This window comes from Parus major, chromosome 1A (assembly GCF_001522545.3).
Source record: "Parus major isolate Abel chromosome 1A, Parus_major1.1, whole genome shotgun sequence".
Taxonomy (NCBI): Eukaryota; Metazoa; Chordata; class Aves; order Passeriformes; family Paridae; genus Parus; species Parus major.
This window is the reverse complement of record NC_031773.1, coordinates 70,927,385-70,949,632: the sequence shown is the minus strand read 5'-3', so window position 1 is coordinate 70,949,632 and position 22,248 is coordinate 70,927,385. Positions and strand designations below refer to the sequence as shown.

The 22,248-nt window shown below is 44.1% G+C and overlaps 1 long non-coding RNA gene across 1 annotated transcript; it reads right to left on the bottom strand.

Moving 5' to 3' along the window:
- Nucleotides 1-2,585: 2,585 nt before the first annotated feature.
- On the bottom strand, nucleotides 2,586-8,722 carry LOC107204225. The gene is made up of 4 exons (XR_001521510.2): nucleotides 8,639-8,722; nucleotides 3,803-3,935; nucleotides 2,830-2,874; nucleotides 2,586-2,708 (listed from the first exon to the last, which is right to left on the bottom strand). It is a non-coding gene; the product is annotated as an uncharacterized LOC107204225 (long non-coding RNA).
- Between the last annotated feature and the right edge of the window lie 13,526 nt (nucleotides 8,723-22,248).

Here is a 22,248-nt window from a genome sequence, read left to right as displayed (position 1 = left end):
TTCAGTGGTGTTAGTGCTCATTCACACCCTGGATAAATGGGGGAAAAACCTTTTCCTTGGTAAGTGTGAAACAGCCTGTCCATGTTCATATTTGTATCTGGGAAACTTTCAGTGTCAGTGCCTCCTTGTGCAAAGCATTTAATGGTCTGTCAGGTATGGGAGACTCTAGATGGGGGGAGGAAGGTGAAATGAAAATTTCTAAATTCCATGCTTATCAAAGGGGCAAGGGATAGACACATGGGTGTGGGTGTGCACTCTGCATGTTTGTGTATCCCAGTGACTAAAGGGGCATATGGATATCCATACACACATGGTGACACATCTAGAAATGCAGAGACGTAGCCTGAGCTTTGAAATGCATCTCTTCCCACCCAAATTTTTCCATCTGAGATCCCAAAAGATACTCCTTTTTCATTTTACTCCCACCAACAGATTCCCTTGGCCTTTTTTATGTAGGGCCTCACTTCAAAAAATCATCATTTCCCAGGACTCTTGTGGCCCACAGAGCATTTAACCATCACTTTCATCATGGCTTACATGTGTCCTGCTGCTTCTGGGGTCCTTCCCAGCAGCCAGAGAGCCAAGTGTGAGGGTTCTCTGGGGTCTTGGTCTGCCCACTAGAGCCTGAGACAGCCCCATCTGCACTGACTGATTCCGTGAGCTCACCTTAAAATTGTAGGGAAAAGCTGGGGGTAGATCTGTGCCACAGCCTGCTCTACCTGGGAGTGGCAGAGAGGAAATCACAACCCAGGAAGGAGCTATGGCAACCTGTGGGTTTGGGAGAGTCCAGTGGGGCAGCTGCTGAGGTGGGAAGAGCAACCTGAACTGATGTTTACTCCTTTTTTTTTTTTAAGGGCAGCCCTCATAGTGACATCCCATACATTTAGCTGGTCTGTTTTAAGAACAATTTAGAAATACCTAACCTAGACTGAGTAAAACGTTCTGTGCTTGGAGAAGCACAGAATTCAGTGCTTTGCATTGGGAAGAAATTCAGAGGTTCTGCTGAAAACTGAAGCTTTTTTCTCTCCAGCCCTTTGCTCATTTATTACCTGCCTCTGGCTTGGGCGCCTGCATAGCCCCATGTAGCATTGCACAGATGCTCTCCTTGCTCAGCAGCCCCATAAAATCCTGATTTTCAAATGAGCTGAGTGTCTGAGCAGGTTCCACTGGCTTCGCCTTATTTTCACAGGGCTCCTGCACCAACCTACAAGTCAGACCCACCAACATCAAAGGCTCTGTGCAGATTCACAGCAGATAAAAGCCTGGCCCAGCCCTCGTGGGATACACCCATTCCCTGCCCACATAATGCTGCTTTCCCACCTGGCTGTGGGGTGGGAGGAAGGGTGGGACCATGGTTCGTCAGGGCAGCCTCTGCCCCCATTGCTTCTCCGGAGGCAGCCACAGCCCCAAATGCTGCCTTTGCCCCCGGTCTGACAGTGCCCTCCCTGGCAATAAATGTCATATGCTGCAGATGGGCACAGTAAGGTCTTTTCCTGCATCCACACAGTGCACTTTTTCAGGGACTATTTGGACAGTAACACTTTGCCTACAGATTTGTGGGAATCCAGTGTGAAGTGTCTGAAATCTTCTTCATTTATGCCCATTTTTTAACCTGGGGGTTAAAATTCCCAGTCCTTATCTGCCTTTCACCCTCCCCACCTTCCAGGGTAAGGCAACTTGTTCTGGACTTCAGGTGACTAGGGCAAAACAGAGCTTTGCTCTCCTTTCCTGGGCACAGGGCTTGCCTGGATGTAAACTCCTGATTTTATTAAAGTGAATTGGTTTCAAGATCCTGGATTGCACTGGATTTCCTGTGAAATTAAATCCTGAAACAAGGCTGCACCTTTTCAAAAAAAGGCCCTGCTGTCAGCAAAATGCAGCTTGGAATAGTGGGGCAGCATCCCTGTGTGGTGTAACAGGCTGCCTACAGGCTGGAAAGGGATGAGTTTGCACAGCTTAGCTTATATAAGTTGAACAGCAAGTGCCAGCAAACTGCAGCCATACGAGAGAGCTCAAAAGGTTTGAAGTGTTGCAGAACAAAGCTACTTTTATGATTTATACACTTGCCAGACAACCATCAAATTCTTTACTGAAACTGGAGCTTCCCTGGTAGTACCACAAGGGCTGGCCAGTCTGTGAGGAATTCTTGGCATCAGAGCAGCTGTCCCAGAGTGGTACAAAGGGCTTTGCCAGTGTGAGATGGAGCTATCAATAGGATGTCTATCAGGGCAGGCAACAAATGGGCCACTGATCTTGGCTTCCTCTGCCTCTCCAGCTCCAGAGAGTGTGATAGACAGTGGTAACAACCCCCAGACAACTGTCACAACATTTCTGTGCAAGGTGTGGTAGCCCCTGAGCAGCCCCTGTGTCTCATGAGGAGCTCTGGACAGAGCTGAAGGGCTGGAGCACAGGGAGAATCCTGTGGGGTGTGATGCCCTTGTGCAGACAGGCTTTAGTCTGCTCCTAGGGCCCAGTGTGCTCAGGAGTGGGCAGGAGCTGTCCCTGTGGGGCAGGACAATCTTGGGCCTTCCTGTGGACTGTCCCCTTGGGAGTGTCCAAGGAAATAAATGGTCTGGAAGTCAGGTTATACAGGATTTTATTTGTGAGGAGACTCATGCCAGGCTCCCAGCTTTGCAGTGCTTCTGAGCTCCTGCATTCCTAGTGAGGGGGACCTCAGCCATGACCTTTCTGAAGGAGTGTTGTCTCCTCTGTAAAATGGAGGTGATAGCAATTACTTTATAGCCAGATGAAGACTTGTATAGGGAGAACAAGAAGGGTGAGGACTCCTGAAATTTTGTGAGTTGAGTGAACTTTGGTGACTGTACCCACCTGTGTGTGTGGCTTCATGAGAGGGGCTTGTGCATCAGTGCCTCCCTGAAGAGGGGTAAGAAACATTGGTTAGAACCTTCAGCCCAAGGTCTCTTTGCTATTGTTAAGCTTGTATGTATTGAGATGTTATTTATTTAGAGAACAGCTCTTATTGCTGCTGTTTTGCCAGAAAACATCCTCTGGTTTCCTCTGGCCTCTGCCCCTGCAGCATTAGAGATTATTTTCCACATTTGTTTGCTCTCATTAACACTTCCAGCAGAAGTCTGTGTGCACTAAGCAGACTTCTAAGGAGACACTAAGGAGACAGGGCACAAAACCAATGGCAGACAGGCAGAAGGATGTGGCATGTGAAAGCCCTGCAGGAATGTCTTTGAATACCACTGTAGGAAAGGGTTTGGAGGTTTTGCAGTGGTTGTAATGCTATGCAGCCATGGTGGGGCTGTCCTATTAGAACTGTGCCCCATTAGACTGCTTGGATGAATGGACTTCACCTCAAGAGCTGTGTCTGCTCAAAAGATTTTACAGGGCTGACAGTATCCAGGGATTTCCTGTACCCAACAAACTGTCACTGGAGAGCACCAGAAAAGTGCACAAAATAAATAGCTGATTTTACTTTGGGCATGGATCGTGGTAAGCCTGGCCAGTTCCTTCCTCTGGCTTCTCCTTATGAAGTCATCTGGGCATGTCATCCGGGATTTCTATACCAGCTGGAATGACTAATTTTGCAGGAGTGTAATGATGGTGGTGCTCTGTAGTGAATAGGGGCAGGGAGAAACCCATGCCAGAACAGAAACATGTCAGGTTATTCTGGGACCAGGTGGACTGGGGGACTGGTCCCATTTAAATAACAGGTTTTGGCTCAGGTTCCCAGTGCATCTATTTGTTTTAGGGTGAGGCAAAGAGGGAGGCCAGTTAACACATGGTGAAAGAACTGGTCCTTCCTGTTGGGAGCTGTTGCTTTTTCCGTGCTTACCCTGTTTATTTGCAGGCAGCTGACTTGTCTTCTTCTTGGCTTTCTCTTCACCCAACTAATGCAGACTGGCCATCTTCCACTTAAACAGAACCCAGCAGTATTTTGATGCCAGGGAAAATACCAAAATGTTTCTCTGAAAGCCACAGAGAGTTCAGTTATTTCCTGGAGATGATATGAAGCCTATTGAATTGCAAGTGATGGTTATCATCTCTCACTTGTGGAAGGGCTGAGAGTGAGTGTGATAGAAATCATTGTGCAGGCAGCTTTTGCCTATGAAAGTCACACGGCTCAGTTGGTAAAATTAGGTTAAGCATGGAGTGCAGGAAGAGAAAAGGGGGTCTGAAATACTTGGCACGTTCTTATTGTTATCTCTTCTGGTCTGCACTGGGTCTGGGCTCCAGGGATTGATGACTGTAAAATGGGAGCATGCTCAGTTCTGATAGCAGGAGAAGCAGGGATATTTCCAGAAGTCCTCTCCACTGCTCCTCCTGGAAACCAGCAGACCCCAGTAGGACAGAATTGCAGGGGTGAGAGGGAGCTCATTAGCTGTATGAATGTTTTATTGGGTGGAGAAGAAATGCTGCTCTGGGAGAGCAAGAGAGGAGACCACTAAGAAGTCATTTTTAGGCCACTCTTTTATAGCTCACTTGCCTATTTTCTGTAAGAACTGTCATTTTCTGAAGATGAAAAACAGATGTGTCATAAGAACATCAGGGAGCTGGTTTATGTAGTTCTGCCTGGTAGTAAACAGGAGGCATGTGGGAGCGTGTGTGAATAATGCCTGTTGTACAGGACTGTCTTTGTGTGGGATTTCAAAATAGTTCAGAGACTTAATTGTGGTAAAAACAATAATAATATTCAGTGTATGGTGTGAGGGAGCTGGGAGAAAGTGCAATCTGCTCTTTAAGACAGCCTCCCTAGTGTTGCAGTGTGTTTCTTGTTAGTGGTATGTTCTATTATTACCTAAGTTGATGGTTTGGTCCAAATGAGACCCTCTCACCCCATGTTGTCAATCTACCCTGAGTCTCCTGTCAATCTTGTCTTAGGTCCACAGCATGCTTGGAATTCCACTTCGGGAATCCCCTAAACTTCAATGCTTGATTAGTCCATGTGACCCAACTTTCCCCCCCTACCTCCCTCATTGGATGATGATTTTGTGAACCCTGTCTTTTACCCTCCCCAGGATATCTCTGATTAGCTGATGCTTTCTACCCTCCTTTTGAACTGCCTCCCTATTTCAGCTGTTGCACGCTAGCATTTTCTGTCTTTTGCCCCCAAGATTCCCCAGAGCAATAAATCCTCTATTACCCCATGCAAAAGACCTCCCTCTCATCCTTGTCTCCTCAGAGTGCAGACTGACAGCCAAAAAGCCGTAGAGCAAGTGCTCTAGTTGCACCTCAGGTCATCCTGCTCCTGGGATGTGAACCACTCCTGGAGTGGGTCGAAGTGATAGAGCCAGATAAGCTCTGGTGAGATGTGATACCCTAGCAAAGGCTATTGCAGTTATTTCACCAGTTAAAGCACCTGCATTTTGGCTATTCAGTGACAAGAAACTCAGGTTTTATATATGGGCTTTGTAGACTCAGCCAGAAAAAGGCATTTGTTAGGTAGCCCAGTAACGGATTCTGGTACAAAGAGATTGTAGCTTCTTGTACAAAGAAGCTCAGATAAGCAACAGCTGATTCCAAAAGCATTGCCTGAGATATAGCACTTAATCCTATTATGGCAGGCACTGGCCTCTCCAGGTCTCTTTCAGTTTGCTGCTGTTGTGTATTTTAAAGAGGCAGGATTTTCTGTTTGCTGCATGGGAAACCATTCTTTTTAACAAAAGGGAAGGAAAACAATCTCACATGGTGTGTTTGTGTGTAGGTACTTCTAAGTTGTAAGGATTCTTGCGGTCACAGCAGGGTTAAGGAGAAAGAGGAAGGTTCCTTTGTGTGCCAATAGGTGGGGATTGGAGCTCAGTTTTCAAATTCAGAGTTTCTAAGGAGAGAAAGCCTGATAAAGAGTCCAGTATGGTGGGAGAGTCCATGAACTATAGCCACTGGCTTGGCTTGGCCTCATGGAGTTGTTCCTGCAGAGGAATGTGTGCAGGGATAGAAGACATGGCTTGCCTCTGCTCCCAGTGTGACACTGAGGGCCAAGCAACTACCCAGAGCACTGTCCTGGCCAGAGGGGATGAGGCACTGATGCCAAAAGAGCTACTTACCACTTTTCTTCTATCCCTCTTAGCACGGCCCCAGTGCTGCAGGGGAGCCCTCAGCTTTGCTGCTCTGAGTTCGGCAGCATCAGGTAATCCTGGGGATCCAGGAGCATGCCCAGGCTCTCTGCTCCCACAGCTGACTCTGCTGGCCACCTGCTTCTCTGTCTTGAAGGTTTACAACTTAAGATCCTGAACTGCAGCTCTAAGCACAAGTTGTTCTCTCCAGTCAGATCCAGTCCTGTGGGTGTTTTGGTTTGAGAGCCCCAGGAGAGTCTGGAGCTGCAGTGTGGATTGCTTGTGACAGTTTAGGCTTGGGATGTAGCTTCTTTGAGCATTTTTTTTCTCACCAAACAAATTGGGACATTTCTTAATTGTGGAGATGTCCATTCGTTGTTTATTTTCTGGCTTCAAGGCTTAATACAGCAAACACTGAAAATGTATCAGCTGGTTCTCCTGCTGCCTACCTCCCCACCCTCACTTCCTCCAGCTGTTTGCTTTGAGTTATTTGCTTAGGATTTGTTTTCCCTCTGATTTTACAAGTTTGCCTTGCACAGCAAAAAAACTGCTGTTTTGTTCTCTCTGGTATTTGGCAGGAAAACAAAAAGAGCACAAAGAAGAAAAGGATAATAACTGTTTTTTTCCTGATGATTTAGCACACAAGAGTTCTTTTTAGTGCTACTGTTGCTGCTGTATTAAAGCACCTTCTTTTTTAGGCATGCCAAGAGCTACCGAGGAGAGAAGCAAACAGGGTATCTCTTAACTGTGCTTTGCTGGGCTGGCAGTGGGCTCTGAGCTGAGACCTGCCCATCCGCCTGGTGCTCACTTTCAAGGCTCCCATGTTACATCAAAGTCACATGTTACTTTGATCCAGGTGATGGAATTGGACAGAGAAGCTTTTGTGCAGGGATCACAAGCAGCAAAGCTCATCTCTGTGCTGTTCTACTCCAGTGGAAGTTGAAACAGGTGTGCTGAAGCCGTTGTGATCATTAGTTTTTTTTTTCCTTTTATTTTCTTTTTTTTAGTTCATGTTCCCATGCATTATTTAGCTTCATGACACTCCTTATTTCAGGTTGGGGTAACCTTCATCTCCTCAGGACATGCAAAATAGTTGGTAAAAATCCCCGGCAACTTCTTCCAATTAACTGGGGGAGGACTGGTTTGACAACAGGGCTGGTTTAGGAGGTTCAGGAGTGTATCTGAGCAGTTTGATCCTTTAATTTGGGTTGCATACTTCCTAGTTTCAGCCATGAGATTTGCCTCTTTTGTGGTATTGTTTATTTTATCACCTGAGAGCAGGTGATGCACAGGGAACACTGAACAAGAAGGCAATGCAGCAAGGCCAGTGAGATCAACTCTCCTAAAGGACTCTTCTTACGTTTAGAAGGAAGAAGCTTGGGGGTACAGGCTGTTTTTTCAACTTTCTCTGTCTTATGTTACCGGTCATTTCCTGGCCTCTCCTGCTTGTATGAGAAAAACACCTTCCACTTACTGCCCAGTGGGTGAAAAAAGCTCGGTCACAGAATGAAAGAAGAAGCGGGAAGAGGAAAATAAACAGCTGAGTCATAGATGCAAAAAAGACCCAGCCAAAAACCTACAGGAAAGGGGAGGACTAGAAGGGGCTGGCCATGCAGCTTTGAGAGAAACCACAAATGCAGCAGTGAACCTTTACAAAGGCATTTCTCCATCTGCCAAGAGGGCTACAAGGACTCCCACAGAGAACGTGGAGGGTACCAGGCAGCACTAGCCCAGGGACAGTGGCAGCATTCAGTGGGTTCCAGCTGCTGAGAAATGTGTGGAAATTACATGCTGTAAGTCAGCTAAATAAACCAGGCGGAAAAATGGCTGAGTCAGAAAAACTGGGCCATTAAGTTCAAATGTGTTATTAATTGGAAAACTGCTTAACACAGCTGGAGATCCTCTGGGTATGGGTAAACAAAAATATGATGGTGAGAGAACCAATTAAAACACTAATTAGTCCTTTTAGGACGTTCTCCAGGTCCATTAATGATAGCCCTTAATTGTAAGCTATGGAAGAGAAAACTTATCTATATTGCTGCTGTCGCCTTGGACATTAGTGCTCTTTGTGTGAGTGTGTCTTGCCTTTTTGTGTCTATACAAAAGTCATTAACTCAAGAAACTGCACACTTACCAGTGGCAAGTGCAGGTTAATGAAAAATTAGAGACTTGGTCTTCCAGCCTCCCTGTGGGTAGTTCAACAAAGAATTATATACTGGGATATAATTTATGCAGGCCCATTTTTTGAAAGGAAGGACTACCAATTCTTCCCTCTCATTCCCAGAGCAGCAGAAACGAAGCAGCAGCACTGCAGCTGAAATGGTTTGCAAGGGTTTGCATTAAGTGTTAATAACCAAGTAATTTTCATACCGTTAACTCTAATGAAAAGCAAAAGGTCCTGCTTCCAGAAGATTGTGTTCTGCAAAGATGGAAAGGTTTTGTTCGATCCATTGCCCTGGCTTACAGAATACAGTTTCTAGACTGAGGAATTCAGCCATTACTGAAATGAATGTTCGCTTTATCTTTGCCTCTGCAGCTCTGCCTTCACCAATAAAAGCAGCCTTGGAATGGGTAGGGTGAGGAAAAATGCTGATGTTCTTGCAAATAAGAACACTTACCTCTCAATTTCTTTGTACAGCCGTTTTCCTGTTCAGGCACCTCTACAAGAAACCGTTCCCATGTTTGTATCTTATTTGAATATGTGCAAAGGGTCACCTCTTCTGCTCAGAGGCAACAGAACATCTACAACAAACAGCAAAATTATCAGGAGACCAAGAGCCCTCTTGTTCATTGGTGAAACGTTTCTCAGACCATCATGTTGGCCTTCTGTATTTTCCCAGATCTCTGATTCCTAAGTTTTATTTGAAATACTAAGTTTCACACTCCTGAGACAATTTAGGTTGGCATGCAAGTTGCTGAGCAGATTTTCATTAGCTCTGATTTTCATTTATTTCATTAGTGGATAAGCTAAACTGCACATGGACCTCTGCATTCATCCCTTTAGTTTGCAAACTGCAGGGCAGGCAAGCAGCACCTTGCTTTAAATAAAATATATTTCTGTTGTTTTGAGTCCTACTACAAAGAACTGAAAGGAATGCTCTGTTTATCTAGTGATTAAGGCTTTTCCTCTTAACATGACTGGATGGATCCTCTACATCCTTCTGATGGCTGGTCCCAGCTAAAACTGCATGACAAGTGCTTCAATAGCTAAACTGCCCACTCAAAACATGAAGTCTAGAGATGCCTGGTTTTCTCATGCTGCCTGGTATCTTGAATTCTGTACAAAGCTCTGTGGAGTCCACAAGGATGAGAATTTTACTCTGGATCTCACAGCTTTCTTGAGAGATTTTTAATACATCTTTGCACTAACACATTTGAAAAACACTGAAGATAAGAAGTTCTGTAACTTTTGAAGCAGAGCTACAAAGAGCTACACTTCTTTTTTTTTTTAAACTAATAATTGGGCAAAAATATTGAATCCTTAGACCTTCCTCATATTTAAAATTTTATGTTGAAACCAGGTGGGACAAATCATCTCTCAAGAAGCATCTGTCTGTCACTGGTGACTGAGTGCTTGATTTAGAGCAGATGCCCAGCTTTTAAATAGATGCTTCAAAATAGGTGAGGCAAATCCTGCCCATGGGGAAGGTTTGTGATCATTTGGAGCTTCTGCAAGGCTATGGAAGTGTGTGTTACATTCTCCATTGTTCAGATTAAAAAAAAAAATACTGGAAAAATCAAATACCCAATAACTGTATAAATTATAATAGCCTAGAACAACCTTGCAAACCACTGGCTTGTTGAACAAAACATCATCTTACAGCTCTTGTGTGGTGGAGATTCCTCTATTTGCTTTCCTTTCAAGATGCAGCTGCAATAACAAGGCATATGTGATTTTAATGTGAAACCATAATCTGTCAGCCCTGAGAACCAGGGACCAGGCCCTTATAAGTTAACTAGCTCACCCTAACAATGATAAACATGTCAAGATACAGAAATCACTTCTTCCCTTACAAATGAGAGAAAGATGTCATGTAATTGGAGATGTCATGCTATGCTGGGATGAACAACATTCCCACAATTAATCATACCAAATACATTATGTAGTAGTTGCTGCCTGAAGACAAAGGAGGAATAAATACTCGTGTAAACATGCCAAATATGAACTCTCCACAGATGTTTGATTGCTGCTCCATATTTAGCATGAAGCACAGCCTTACGTGGAAGATTTGCTCTACATCCAAGCAGAAGGAGAGCTTGCAAAATTGCTTATGATACTGCTGGAAATGTGTCTTTTCTAGGGCCCTTAGGGGACTGCTTATTATGAGCTCCCCCATGGACACCAAAAGAAAATCTGCCTTTTTCTTGACTTAGGCCTGCACTGGGGGCCCTGGTTGAAACAATAAATGTTTGGCTGACAGTGCAGCAACTTAGAAACCGAAGTGAGTTCAAAAGTTCCTAACAATACTTTAAAACAAGAACTTTGTGAATACAATGCAAAAGCCACCATGCATATTTGCTGGAATAAAAAAGCAAATTAGCTTCAAACTGGGTTTGTGATTCCTCTCTGACTTCTATGTTTACTTTTCATTAATATTGATTCCTTCTGACCTTCCAGTGCCTCTCCTTCATTGTACTTGCTCCCCAGTGAATAGCTCACTGGCAACAATATTAATAGCAAAAGAAAATGTTAACGATAAAGACAACTTGCATGGAGGATTTTCACCTTGTGAATAAAGCTTTTTATTTAATCAGAAAACCTCATTTAGAGACTTCAGATGATATACTGTGTGTGACCCTGCATGTGGTGAAGCTGACTGTCATGGCATGAATTCTGATATTGTAACAAGTGCTCGACAAGTAGTGCAGAGACATATGATATATCCTGAAAACAGCTCAGACAAGAGATCGATACAGAAGATTAGGAAGCTATAACCTCTAGGTGACCCATATGGAAACAAGAGCAAGGCTAAATTCAGTGAGGGAAATGCTGGCTGATATCTAGCTGTAACAGAGAGGTTTTGCACTGACTTAAGGCATGCCCTGGCTTTTTTTTACTGCTTCTCTTTGATTTCTTGTTCAATAGCAAAGTTTGCCTTTCCATGACCAGCAGTGATTTGGAAATGTGGTTGAGGAGGGCTTCTGAAGACACTCATCCCTTGGCATCTGCCAGGGATTCTGAGGCTGTGTTGGTCCCTTCCAGTCTTTGGCCTGGGTTTCCTTCAGCTATGTTCCTCTGTCTTTGTGAGAGAGACATCTAGGAATGGCAAAGGCTGCCCCTTATGTTTCTGAAGTGTGTATTCCATGATGGGATGCTCCCCAAGTGCCATGAAATCCCAGAGATCAGCATCCTGCACACACATACCCAAGAGTTATACAGAATAGACCTTGGCATTCCTTTGCTGATTGATTTCTGCTCCTCATGCTGGCCTGTTCAGTAACTGAAACTCTCCTATAGAAGGAAGAACTGCTTTTTGTTCCATGTTTTCCATAGGGAGCCCTTCAGAATTAGGAGTGTGGAACAGCTCACTCTGACATAGCTGTGCCAGGAGTCCTTTGGCCTTTCTTTCAGGTTGAAATTTAGTTTTTGTTTTCTTTGTTTTTGTTTTAATTCTGTGGAAAAAAATTCTCTTTCCATAAGAAGCAGCTAAACACAGAAATCTTCTACAGTCCCCCATACAACTAGTAAAATTTGCATGAGAGAAGAAATGGTGTGCTTGTTTATTTGGTGCCCTTTATTCCCCCTATGGCCTTCAGCTAGCACATCTGACAGCAATGATGAGCTGTGGATATGGGAATAACAGTGCTGTGAAATCTTCCCCAAAACAACAGCATTTGTGGTCTGATTCAAAACTGCATCTGGTGCGAGATCCATGGCATAGAAACTGACTCTAGGCTTTAAAACCTGGTTTAAGTTTAGAGTCATGTTGAACGTGGGAATCCATATTAGGTGTGATTCTTTGAGCAGGATCAGGCCTGCAGACAAAGTGTGATGGATGCCCCACTTCCTTGGAAGAATCCTTACCCTCAGCTGCCACAGAAGCTACTATGAGCTCTGGGCATTTAAAAATCGTATCACTAAAGACGTGGACGGAAGGCTGAGATTTTCCAGAGCCTTTAAGAAGTGCTATATGAGGCACTTAGATTCCTGTGTTAAGATGCTTTTGAAGCTTTTACTCTGGAGAGACTAATTTTAGGCACCCACTTTTGAAAATCTCAGCCAGAAGGGAAACAAACCACTGATAAAAGTTAGACAGTCTGTGTTTTGGAAACCTACCCACAGTTATTTACATGTCTGTGTATTATCTTGTATTGGTCACTGGTTTTTTTGTATGTGTATGTGTGGTTTGTTTGTGTTTTGTTGTTTTGTTTTGTTTTTTTACAGTGCACCTACCACAGACCTCAACTCAAATACTCCCCCAAACATTCAGGCAGTCCCCAGCATGCTGGGACCCCGTCCACATGGAATGTTTTGTGGAGGAGGAGCACATATGATTTAAACAGCAGTCTCCTGATACAATGATGCACGATGGGCTGCCAGAGGTTACCTGGCTCAGTTCTCACCTCATGGTAAGTTCACAGCTGCTCCCTGAGTATTAAAGGCGATGTGGTGAATGCTCAGTGTCAGAGGCACCAAAGGCAGCTAAGAAATCTGCTATAGAAGACAAACTTGACTTTGACCCTTCCCCATAACTAAGCTCCTTTTTTTTTAATTCCTTTACATTCTTCTAAGAATTGTGAGGCCCCAGAGACTTGAAGAAAAATTCATACAGCTCAGGTCGTTTTACCAGTCTGTGCAGCCATTCAGTCAGTAATAAACACTCTAGCAGGGCAATGATTACTGGAATAGTAGGGGGCATTCTAGCCAGCAAGCCACATGAAAATGATAGACAGTTGCTGAAATCAAGAGAACTACAAAGCAAAAGAACAAAAGCATAAGTAAGTGAATCAGTAGGCTGGGCTCAGAGACGTGACATGCTAAGTGCTGTGCCTGCTATAAATTTGGTGAGTTGTTGATTTACCATAGCAGGGCTTTTCAGTAAATAAAATTAAAACTTCAGGAGGCCTCTTCAGATCCAAGAAACAGCACCAAGAGAAACATACCCTTTATGTCACAACAGCTGACTTGGTATTAAAAGCATTGATACCAGTGAATGAGCCTGGAAGAGGCTTCAGACTCTCTCATTCCTATTAGGGTTTAAGAGCACCAGTGCCAGATCTTGCAGTTCTTACTTGAGTAAAGCTCCCATTGATGTGTTCTTAATCTGGAAAAAGTCAACATGGATATTTATGGAGCTGTAGTGCCTAGGGGCTCGAATAAAAACTGTGCTAGACATTGTACCTATATTTAGTAGCAGCCAGTTCATGTCTCATAGAACTTGTGGTCTGCATAGACAAGACTGATAAAGCAGATATGGGGTAGGAATTGCTGTTATTCCTGTTTTACAGAAGGGAGGTGAGGGTTGGAGATTGCAGGGCGATTTTCAAAGCCACACAGTGATGTTGGGTATTTATTTCCTGTTCATTTTAAAGGGAACTGGACATATAGATGCCTTGGTGGTGTTGAAAGGCTCAGCCGGACACAGGAATCCCAGTTTTGATGGGATGATGGGAAGTCTGTGATGGATGTGTAATTAGTTTAGATCTAGACATTCCAGGCCAGTCTGCTACACCAAAAACATCCATTTTTGGAAAGAGTTTGCCTCAAGTTAGCGCTGTAGAATTCTGAGCTATGGACAACGGATGCTGCCAGTGCATAGGTGTAAAACCATAACGGTAGAAACCAGAGTGAGAGGGTGTCCTGGGGTGACTTTATGATACTGGTATCCCCAATTGTCTGGTTTATGTTATATATTAAGTTCTGCACCTTTAAGACTGGCTCTGAGAGTGAGAGTGGGGGGAAGAAGCGAGCAGTTTGTGTTAAAGAAAAACATCACTCCCACACATCCTGCTCCTGGACTGTGGTGTCTGCAGCACGGACAGACAGTGGGTCAGAGCTTCTCTCTGGCTTTTAGTTAGTTTTAGCTAGCTGAAGCAGAGGAATTCCCTGGACCATTGGTTTTTTTTCCCTTTTTCTTGGATCTGTTCAAACCTGCTCTGGACTGAACACCCAACGAAACCCCAGGAGCTCACACCTGTGGCCACCGGGACCTGGGCCTCGGCACTTTCCAGCACCAAAAGGACTGATAAGAACCTGAGTGATTCGAGCTACACCACATGAAAAGGACTTTTCTTCTTAGATTTGCCATCCCATCGAACAGCAAGAGGTTTTATTGTTTAATATTATTCAATTTCTGTTAAATAAACAGCTTTTTCCACTTCTCTCCAAAGAATTATTTTTTCCTTTCCAGGACCAGTTGGAGTGGGGGGGAGGGGTCATTTCCCTGGGGAAACCCCCATTCGGAGTTTTCCTCTCAAATTTGCCCTAAACTAGGACAGAGGGAAAGGGGAACCCTCAGATCCTCATCTACTCTGAAACCTCCTTTGTCTTTGGTTCAGGTGGCTGCCTCTTCTTTGCCTTTTCAGAAGCTATGTGAACCCAACCAAGGCTTGGATGTGTCACATCTGGATACCTGGGCCCAGGCTGGTGAGCTATAGGGAGCACTTCTACAGGAAATTTGGCAGCTGTAGCTTGGAGCATCTCAGTCCTTAGAAACCTCATAGAAACCTGAAAAGTCACAGGGACTTCTAGGCCAAAGACAACCACCATGCCTTGGAAAAAGACCAACATGGCCAAGAAAAGAGCTGGGAAAATTGGTAGGGGCTCAGAAAAAAGCTCATCGAGGGATCCGGAGCCTATGAAATCTGCCATCAGAAGCTCCTTATGTTTTACACAAGGGAAAACTGCGAAGTGATTTGGTAGAAACATCTGTGATGGCAGTGACTTTTGAGAAAAAGCAAGATGATTTACTCTTAATTTATCTGACTCCTCCCTGTAAGACTCTGTGACTGAAAAATGCCTTTGGAAAAACTTGGTCACAAAATCTTATTTATTTTGTGAAGTACTAATTTCACCAATAGAACAGTAGATTGTCTATCACCGAAAGACTTGACAGCAAATCTGAAGCTTTTCTCCAAGCCATGGCCTTAGCCAGGCATGATGATCACTACATTTTTTAAACTCATGAGTTGAATGGAAGTTTGTTTATATGTGAATAGTATATATTTAAAAAATCTGATAAAAATAACAGCAGAATAATAGTAATAGTAAAAGTCTGAGTTAGCAAAAAAAAAAGGGATTAGGTGTATGAGTGAAAATAATGAACAACACTGGTGTGTGAATACAGAGTCACAGAATTTTTACTCTGCCTTTTTACTGCTCCAAAGATGCCCACTGTCTTTAGTGGAAAAGCCTTCGATCCTAGACAAAAAGGAATGACTTGTCCTTTTAATGCCTTTCTTCCTCCTCTCCCAACGGCTCATCTAGAAGATAGAAAAATGGCAGAGTTTTACTGCAGGGGGAGAGGGAAAGAAAAAACAGCATCCCTCAAATACCTATCCAGCACCCCATGAATTCCAAGGGAAAGCAGGGATGGTGTGTGCTGTCAGTTGCTGGGTTCCTCTCCACTTGCCTCCTTCCCACCTGTTCCCAGCCCCTCTGGAAGTGTGAGACAGGATTTCAGGGAGTGGCGGCCTTGGGGGCTGAGATGGCAAGGCTGACACAGCCAGGATAAAATGTCCAGGTGCATGGATCCGGGACATAAACAAAAAACAAAAAGAAAAAGGAAAAGAAGAAAAGGCTAATGTGTGCATGCACACAAATCAATAAAAAGTGTAATGCATCTTTCTTTAATTAAATCCCACCCTGAATCGGCTGGACAGCCCCGACCTCTGCCCCTTCAGTTTGCTGACTGGCACAGCTGTTAGTAAATCACCTGCTGGGGCGGCTCAAAGAGCCAAAAAGATCTGGGGGGGGGAAAAAGGCACTTTATGAAAGCAAAGTCATTTGAGTGCTCCAGCCTTTACAATGTTTATGTTGCTGGCACCTGGGGGCGGGGGCCATTTTATTCATCCAATTTCCCTGACTCTTTTGTATGCATTTTGTCAAGTTTTCAGCTACTTTTATAGTCCTTTTTTGTCTTAAGCTTTCCTTTCCCGAAAGAATACCAAGAGAATACAAAGAGCTTGAGCCTGGATTTAGTTCTGTGGGACTGGGTCCCTGTCAGTGACACCATGATTTCTGCTGGCATTGTTACCCCTGTGGACATCTCTTCTCACACAGAGCAGTCAGCCCTCATATCCCTCACTCCCTGCTCCAGCTTATACCAGGAGCAGCCAGAAGGAGCTGTGCAAGCTCAGCCTTTCATTTCCAGCAGCCCTGTGGCTCCAGGTTCTCCACAGCAGTCACTTCAGACAGGGCTGCTTGTTAAAGGCCAAAGACAAGATTTCACCCAAACTGCGGAGCAGGTTGGGTGGAGGGGGGAGGACACAGAGCAGCTCCATCCCAGAACATGAAAGAGCATGATTGTCATAGGTGTTTCCTTGCCACAAACCACTCCTTCAGCTGTTTATACTTGAAGGGATAAACTGTCTTTATACTTATTCAACACTTTCACTGTCACCTTAATTTTCAGCCTCACGCAAAACGTTGCCAGTGAAAATGATGTTATTTTTGCAAAATGGGTACATGGGCAAGGCCCAGATAATTTGGGAGTTTTTCCCCATTTGATAATTACTGACATATTTTCAATAACTTACCATTTTAATTCAGCACTGAGCATGCAGCAACCTTGTCAGACATTGATCCAAGTCAGGCAGAATGTGTAGATTCTGCTGCAGTTGCCATTTTTTTGGCTTTGGGCTCATTCATGCATTAAACTCAGAGGGAAGCTTAGGGATCTGACATCCCACTCAAAGGAGTGCCATTCACAAAATGGAACACAGTCACTGGACACCTCTCTGATGTCTGTCTCTATTTGTGTCCAAACTCAGGTTTTCCATGGAGTGAAAACTACTGACTGCCATGTAATATATGGGTTTGAAGGTCACTGGGAAATTTTTACTCCAGTTCAGAACTCCAGTAAGATTAGTGAAACCAGGGCCTTTTTTAAACTTACCAACTTCTTATTCAGACACATGGTAAAAGAGCTCAAGCCAAATTCATCCATGAATGAATGAACCAGTAGGTTCATGGCTGCATTGAATTTCGCCTGCTTTGAGCACAAACCTGTCAGGTACAAAACCTCTCAGTGGTCTATGTCTGCAGAAATATTCCCTCTTTTCCCTGATGCTCTTCTATGCGAAGGAATGACTGTAGCCTGTCAGCTGCAGCCCTTTGGACTAGTTCTGGGTTGATGTTGAAGTTTATTGCCAGTTTTCCTGCCTTAACTGTGATGTGGTGAATAACATAACAGAGAGGGGAGAATGCACTAGCTCAGTAAAAAGAACACACATGGCTGTGAGGATGGAGACTGTTGCTCTCTTACCGCACTCTGCCTGTCTCCAGCCAAAGCAGCAGATCTCTGGGGCTGGCCAGTGGGGTTGATGGAGTCCAAGAGTGATGACATTCATGGTGTAACCAAACTGAAGGGTTTGACATAGCACTGATGTGTAACAGGAACTGTCCCTTGCTCTTCTTGGCCTCCTGACCAGCTATCAAACAAATGGAAACTTGTACCTACAATACCAACCATTAGAAATAGAAAGGAGGGAAAAATCAGTGGCTGGCAGAATCATATAGGTTTAAGTTGGAAGAAATGAGCTGTTTAGTGTTTCAGAAAGGGTAAAATTCTCATCAAAGAAAACAAAGGGAATGAGACACTGAATCAGGCAATTGTTCTTCTGACACAGTAACTGTGCACAAGTGGTCCCTCTTCCCCCTCACATTGATGATATAAACCCCAGCCCCTCCACCATGAACACTGGCTGCCTTAAGGGTCTTGGTGACCAGGGTGCTAACAAGGGATGTGACAACCCAAGGTGTACCTTGGGCAGTAAAGAAGAAAAGCTGCATTTTAGCTAAGCACAAGTAATGCTTGACATTTTGAAATGTGAATTTTCTCCTCTAAGGCTGAGGTGAATCTCAGGCAAATGCTTCAAGGCACTGTTGTTGAAAATTATGATTCCTTCATTAAACAAAGAGCAACCTTTGCCTGTCTGATTGGCCAGACAAGATACAGCAGTTAGGTTTATTGCAGAGTTCAAAAATTCTCTTCCCCTCACTGCTTATGTCAGGTCAGTCCTTTGCACACAGTTCCACCCACCCCAGTGGGAGATCAAACAACATAATGAAGATGAGTTAAAATTCTGTTCACAAACCCACATGTGCCAAATCCAAACCTTGACACAAATGGGTGTTCGGCCAGCAATCTAAGCAGAGACACTGTACTTTTATCGACTCACTTGAGAGCCACTGTAACTCACAGGGAGGGCTAAACACAAGGTAGTATGTGTTTTGGCAAAACAGCTCCTTGTAGGGAGGATGCTCTTTGCTGTTTCTCTCTTTCCTGCCTGACATGCACTGTTGGATGATGGGGAAGGAGCTGCAAGGAGCACTTGCACATCTCCATCACCAGAAACACGAATCCTGTCCAGAGCTTGGGATCCTCTGGACGTTAGAAAAGGATGTGGGAAAAGGGATAATGACCATTAGATAACTTGACTTTTTTCTCTATTTTGGTGTTTAATATTTCCAGCTGCCTTTGGGTGTCTTTTGATTAAGAGAAAAGGTTGATTTAACTGAGAAAAGAGATTGCTCTTCAGGCTGGTTGAGAGGGAGTCAAACCTTTTCCTACCATAGAGTTAGCACAGTAGCATCTTGTCTAATTCTGCTGGCTGGGTAATGCTGCAGCTAGAAATGATGTCTGAGAAGGATCTACCCTGGGCCCTTCACCAGCCTTTTCCTTGGCCATTACAATAATTTTAGCATCTACTCCTTCAGAATGCTAAATCATGCAATTTTGATGTTTGGGATTCTTTGCCCAGTAGCATTTTACTCCCTAAACCATGGTTTTCTTTTTATACACATTGTTCCGATTGTTCAAAAGAGTGCTGAATGAGATACAGCACATCCTAAATGTATTGTCAGTCCTTCAGGACTTAGGTTAGAAACATCGGTGAGAAGAGAAAACTGCTTGAGCTACTGAGAAAAGAGGCACCAAAAGAACCCTGCTCATTTGCCATAGTTACTGAGCTGGGAGTGTAGCTGTCCTGGTCCTACAGAGATTGGAAAGGCTCCCAGCACAGGTCCCTCTGGTGATACCACATCAAGGCAGTTGGATCGAGAACATCCAGGGCTGCTAGACAAGCCCACTTCTGAAATGGGAAGCTGTGTCTGGAGAGTCTTTTCTCACTTTTTACACTCCAGAGATGAAAAGAGTGTTCCAGATGAGGCAGCATATTTGTGATCTGTTACCCATATCATCTGTTCTGGGGGCACAGTTACCTTTTCTCAGGAATGAAAGCCCCCAGCTGATGGAAGTTGAACTTTTATCTCCCTCACTTCTTCAGCCTTATCACACACAGGACTTTAATCCCACACATCACTTAAGAAATATCATCATTAAAGATCTGAGTATGTGTTTTGAGATAAGATTGGTTAGTGATATTATTACTGACTATGTAATTATGGAAATGAGAAAAGAATCCCCTTGGGCTTTGTTGTAATGACTTCTGAGCATCTTGCATCATCACAGGCAGACAGCAGACTTCAGGATGCCATGCATTATTAGAAGAAATGTGGAAAATCTTGTTTGGGTTGGTGTAGATGTCTCTGGTAAGGGAGGACACCATGTATCTTCCACAGTGAAATTGGATCTGGTAGAAAACCATGTGATCTTTTGGAAAAAAAGGTATCTTGTCTTGATCTCCTGCACTCTTGTCTTTTGATGCACTGGTAAACTGCAGTCCTGACAGCTGCCCCTGCTGATTCTGTGGCCTTGGGAGACCTTGACTGCCTGGGCTGTGCCTCTGTTCTTAGTCAAAAGCAACGTGGGACCACTGCAGATGTGACTGCACAATTCTGACAACTTCATGGGCCATGTCCATTCATGTCATTGTCACTGTTTCACTGGTGCAAGAGGACGTGCTGTAGGAGTGACCTTGCTGAGTGTTCCCTATTCAACAGCTGTACTCCCACACAGCTGAAATTAATAGGGTAAACACCAGTGAACTAGTGTCAGTATAAATTAAAAAACACACACGTGGACTTCCCTGGGAATGTTTTCTGTAATTCTGGCTTGTGTTAGAGGCACTGCCAAAGGGGAATGCGTGGTAGCGCAAGTGTTTTTACTAGGGGCAACAAGCAGGACCCTGGGACTGCTGACCAGTCAGCCTCGCCTCAGTGCCCAATAAGATCATGGGACAGACCCTTCTAGAAGTCCTGTTAAATTATATGGAAGACAAGGAGGAGATTAATGACTGAACATGACTTCAGCAAGTGCAGTCATGCCTGACTAATCTATTTACCTTCTTCAACAGTGACAACTGAGATCAACTACCTGAACTTCTTTAAGGCCCTTGATAGACTCCCCCTTGACATTGCTAGTTCAGAATTGGAAAGATATATATGGAAAGTTAGATGAACAAGGAATTGTCTGGATGGTTGCATCTGAAGAGTTTCAGTTTCCAGGTCAATGTCAAAATCGAAATCATCAATGAGTGACGTGCCTCAAGGGTCTGTACTGGGAAAACCACTATATAATATATTCCTCAGTGCCCCAGCCTGTGGAATGGAGTTCCCCCTCAGGTTTGCAGGGGACAGCAAGCTGAGCCAGGCATGGATGGACTTGAGGGAAGGGATGCCATCCAGAGGAACCTGAAGAGTCCTGAGAAGTGGGCCCATGAGAACCACATCAAGTTCAACACGGCCAAGTGCAAATGTATTAATATACAGTTTGTATACCTGTACCAAACCATCTTTGCTCAGAAGAAAGGTCAGGAAGTGTCACCACATGGTCACATCAGTGCTAATTCTGTGTACTTTTCCCCTCAGCAATCAGAAAGATTTTGCTGGATAGCAACTTCTGTCTTAGCTGTGGGTGTGGAGATTTTCTTAAGTATGGCTAATCTATTGTTGCTTGAATTTTTTACCATTAGTCTTTTTATATGGTATGAAAATGGGTGTCTCCCACCAGGCTTCTTCCCTCCTCCCTGCAATTTGCTCAAGCCACACCCTCATCTCTCCCTCCTAGCAATGGGGAGTGTCATGGTCACAGGACCTGCCACACTGAGGTGTCCGCAGTGCCAGCTGTAAAGTGGATGTATGACCAGGACTGCTGTATTTTAAAACCTGTGAAGGTTCAGGCTCTGGCCTCTCTCAAGACTTGCTGGGGAAACCCTGGCTTGAGTTAAAAAAAGACACATGTGCACACACACATGCATACAGACACTCTGGCACACATTCTCTTTTTCTGGAGGGACCACAGCATGCCTCTTTATCTTTTCCTCCCACCCACTCATCACTTCTGACACTCACCATAGCTGTGACCACTTGTATTCTATTTAGCTGGATTTTCCAGGCACTTCAGAGTAGTAGGTGTTGCTATATATATAGTGCTAAACACTTCTGTTGAGGCTGAATAATAAGTAAGACACTGTTGCATTACTTGGTCCACCAAGTGATCAGGATATCCCTCACACAAATATCTGCAGTGTTGCAGAAGGAAATTCACCTTGTGCTGGCCACAGCCATCCCTGAGCTCTTCTGCTGAAAGCTGCCCTGGTCCTATTAAGAACTTCTGTGGCAAAGGGATCTCCAGGCAGATTAATTTTTTTTTACCTGTGGCTGATAAAATGGTGTTAACCCTAATTTAGTGTCCAGTTGCCCATTTAGTTCTGGCTGGACAGAGTCAGGGAGGTTTTATGAAGGACCATTGAAGAAGCTCATGACCTTGACTGAAAGCTGGGAGCAACTCAATGCTCTGGCAATGGTTATTTACTGTTTTTTCCATGTTACATGCTGTTTTTGGTCATGTTCAGTAAATCTGTAGTAATGAGACAAGATGCAATGGTGGCTTGTCAGCTGATTTAATTGAAACCACATTGTTTCTTCTTTTTTTTTTTTAAGTTTTATTGCCTCTCACACATCATTAATATTCTGTCTAAGACACGCCTGCAATCTAAAGATTGGAATCAGTCTCATTGTGCTCTTTCCAAGCTTGAATTCCCAGACATACAGACCTGGGAAAGAGTTTTAAAGGGGCAGGTAATAGTTAGAAACTAATTTGGTTACATTGAAATGGACCACTCATTTGTCCAAATAAATGCCTATTAAGGGGCCAGTCTTTCA